Here is a 3763-nt window from a genome sequence, read left to right as displayed (position 1 = left end):
ACCCCCCTTTTTAAACATTATTAAGAAATCAATTGATGACCTGGCCCATCTGAAAAAAGAGTGGCACAAGTTTGTACAGGGATTATTTGGGGCCCCATAGTTTTAAAATAAAATTGGCTAAATTCTCCTTACCAGCACCCACCCCAATCAGGCAATTTAACAAAGGTCTTGTTATATATACTTTTGTGTGCTTTATTATTGGCCTTGTTTCCCAAGTACTATGGTATCCTAGTTGTCAGTTTTGCCTTCTTACTACCCTAACTAGTGATTTTTTAAAAAATCGGATCATTTATTCCTGTGCTTAAACCTCTCTAGTTCCATCACATAAGCAGAAATCCAAACTCCTTATCAAAGCCCACAAAGCCCTAAACATTCCGGCCTCTGCCTGCCTGTCTGATGTCAGCCCACTGCTCACCCATGCTCATCCCATTCCAATCACACTTTATTGCTGTTCCTTGAACATGCCAATCTCTTGTTCCCTATTGACTTTGCTCTTGTGTTCTCTCGGCCAGTGAGACTTTCTCTGCAGACTTTTGCATGGCTGTTTTTCTCAACATCGTGTAGGGCTCTGCTCAAGTGTCATCTCCTTTCCTGTGCGCCTTGCAAAATGTATCTCTCCCATTATTCTCTATTTACTTTCTTGCCTTAGTTTTTCATGTAGTGTCTATCATTGACTGAAATTTGTATGTATTTGTGTATATGTGTACCAGGTAAGCAAATAAACTAATGTGAAAATTTTATGATGGGCAGGGAATGTTCATGTTTTATTATACTGACTTCCCAGCTACTAGAATGGTACCTACCATGATAGATACTTTGTAGGTATTTTGTGAATAAATGAATGAATGGTGGTCCTGATCAGATATCTCAGTTAGTTAGAGCATTGTCCCAATACACCAAGGTTGTGGGTTTGATAAATTTCTCTCTCGTCTCTCTCTCTCTTTTCTCTCTCTCTCCCTTCCTCTCTCTCTCTAATCCATAAATTTATAGATAAATAAATAAGTAAGTAAAGTTAGTATAAGACCTGAATTGTGTATTTTTTCCTTACAGTTCCTGAACAGTTTCTTTTACGTACTAATGTTGCATGAGCAGTATTGGCATTTTTTGGATAATAGTGCTTTGTTGTGCAGACACAATATTGTGGGGTATTTGTATCTCTAGCCCATCTATAATAATAAAAGAATAATATGCTTAGACCGGACTCAACCTTCTGGCCCTTTAAATACAGTTCCTCATGTCGTGACCCAACCATAAAATTATTTTTGTTGCTACTTCATAACTGTAATGTTGCTACTGTTATGAATCATAATGCAAATATCTGATATGCAGGATGGTCTTAGGCAACCCCTGTGAAAGGGTCGTTCGACCGCCAAAGGGGTCTCGACCCACAGATTGAGAACCGCTGCCCTAGACAGTGGAGCACCAGGGAGTCTCCCCCATTGGCTTATACTGAGCGTGCCAAAAAATAGAAATATGAATGGACAGAGCCTGAGCGTGCAACAAGCTAGAAAAATGAATGGATAGGGCCCTGAGCACACTAAAAGCTAGCAAAATAATTGAATAATTTTTAAAAAGCCCTCTCTTCCTTATCCTTATAAGAATGGCAGGCTTGAGCAGAAAGAGAGATTGGTCTTTGAGACAGGAGTCTGCTATTCTCCCAAGTCTTGTGGCTCCTGAATAAAACCTCTTTCCTTTTATACCAGCACCTGCCTCACGAGTTTGGCTTTCATTTTGGCAGGCAGCCCAACTTCCTTTTTTTTGTTTGTTTGTTTAGTTACATGTACTGTGTGAATTATAGACTGCATTTTTCATTGCATTATTTGTTGTAAAAAAGAATTTTTTTTCCATTTAACATATATCAATTTATTACCATTTGTAGGGAAACTTAAGAATGTAAAATTACCCTATGTACTGTTTCTTTGGAACTTTCAGACACCAAAGCTCAGTTTTTAACGGGAATAGCTCAAATGTTTTCAGGGCAAGGCTTGATTCAGGAGGCCCTTCAAAGTCACACCTCTCCATTTCTCTTTCGTGCATATACTCCCAAACAAGCACAGATGCCTGTAATGCAGAGAACCACACCTAAGAAAAGAGCGATTGCATCTCCAGCTTCTACTGCTTCAACAGCAGGCAGCACCAAGAGCAGTGAAAGGAGGACTATGAACAGCTGTGCTGAAACCGAGGTCATGATGTTGGGGCCTTGAGATGGCTGGATCTTGAGAGCTGAAGGTTTCTAGAAATTAAACATGGAAACAAAGAGGAACCATTAAAATTCCTACCCTTTTCAACGACAATATGAATACGTGACAAACATAACCTTTCAAGTTTACATTTCAGACACATATTCTCATTTCCCCACGAAAAAAACAGAGGGAAGTAAAAGATACTTAAAGATGATCACTTGAGGCTAAGCTCCCCTTCTTATGATAACTGACTCCAGCGATTCTCCACACTGTAGATGCCAACACCGAACTGACTGGACAGCAGAGCATAATTAAGGACAAACAGAAAATGCACAAAACACTCACTTGGAAATTTAAAATATCCTAGTTAGTAAAAATTACATGTTCAAAGGGTTTTTTCTCCCATCCAGGAAATGCAGACAAATCTGGTAAAAGTCACACAACATAAAACTCTGACGTTGTGGGAATTAGGAAGACTTACCAAAGAATGGATATCTGTGGAACTCTACGGGACTTGAAACACCCCCTTCCTGGCGTTCGGAATGCGGAGGCTAAGAGGTTCCACGTGACAGCGCCTATTATCAGAAGAAGATGGGGAAAATTTAAAAATTACTCATTCTTCTTCTTATTATTAAATTATTACTTTAAGGGGGCAGCTACAGTCAGCGCAGGGCAGGGAGGCTGTACGGAAGGGGGAGGAAAGCGTAGAGAGAATGAACAAGCTAGAGCAAATAGTTTGTTCAAGCACGGGTGGGAGACTTAGGGTTGGTTAGTTCGCCCATTCAGGAAAAACTAAAAATAAATCGAAGCGACAGACAAGTGCGTTCCAGGAATTAACATTAAACTTTTAAAAAAGAATCCCTGCTTTGGCCCGGCAGGGTGTAGATCTGCCCCGCTGTGCAAATACACTGGGGAAACCTAAGGACCCATTGGAGAGAATTCTCACATTACCTTCCAGGAAGCAGCCATTACAGGAGGCGCGGAGGGCGGCGTGGCCGAACTACATTTCCCACAATCCCCGCGGCTGCGACTCCCAGGATGCACCAGCTCCCCTCCCTCTGGCTACGGAAAGGGGCGGGGGAAGGGGAAGCCACGGTCTGCTGGGAAGGAGGTGAGCGAGTTTCCCGGGGTTTCCCGCCCACGTCCCAGTGTTTTACTGGCAAACTGACTAGTGCATTTGTACGAAAGCTACTTAAAAGCAGGAACAGAGCATGACAGCAGCGGTTGTTTCCCCCCGTCCGCTGGAGTGAAGGCAGCCGCACGCAGAATCCCGAGCAGAGCCCTCCGTTTCGTATACTTTTAAACGAGCGGCTCCCAACAGTTTTGAAATCCTAAGAATGAACTATTTGCATATGTAAGTTATAACCCTTCTGAGTCCAATATCTGCCAAGGCCTTACTGTGCCTCTCCAGTCACCGAGTCTTCTTAACTCTAATGTACTTATATGCATGCATACAAGTCCTTCGGTTGATCTCTTACCCCCCTCTCTCAACCAAAGGACTTGCATGCATGCATATAAGCATAACCAATGGACATAAGACACTGGGGGGTAGGGGAGGCCGGGGGATTGTCAAGGGCGGG

At 42.4% G+C, this 3763-nt stretch overlaps 1 long non-coding RNA gene across 1 annotated transcript; it reads right to left on the bottom strand.

The window, feature by feature from the left end:
- Window positions 1-1809: 1809 nt before the first annotated feature.
- Window positions 1810-3212, bottom strand: LOC106725415. The gene is made up of 3 exons (XR_001361299.1): window positions 3135-3212; window positions 2665-2758; window positions 1810-2233 (listed from the first exon to the last, which is right to left on the bottom strand). It is a non-coding gene; the product is annotated as an uncharacterized LOC106725415 (long non-coding RNA).
- Between the last annotated feature and the right edge of the window lie 551 nt (window positions 3213-3763).

The sequence above is a fragment of the Myotis brandtii genome, unplaced genomic scaffold (genome assembly GCF_000412655.1).
Source record: "Myotis brandtii unplaced genomic scaffold, ASM41265v1 scaffold162, whole genome shotgun sequence".
Classification (NCBI taxonomy): domain Eukaryota; kingdom Metazoa; phylum Chordata; class Mammalia; order Chiroptera; family Vespertilionidae; genus Myotis; species Myotis brandtii.
Note: the sequence above shows the minus strand (reverse complement) of the source record. Positions and strands in the feature narration are given on the sequence as shown.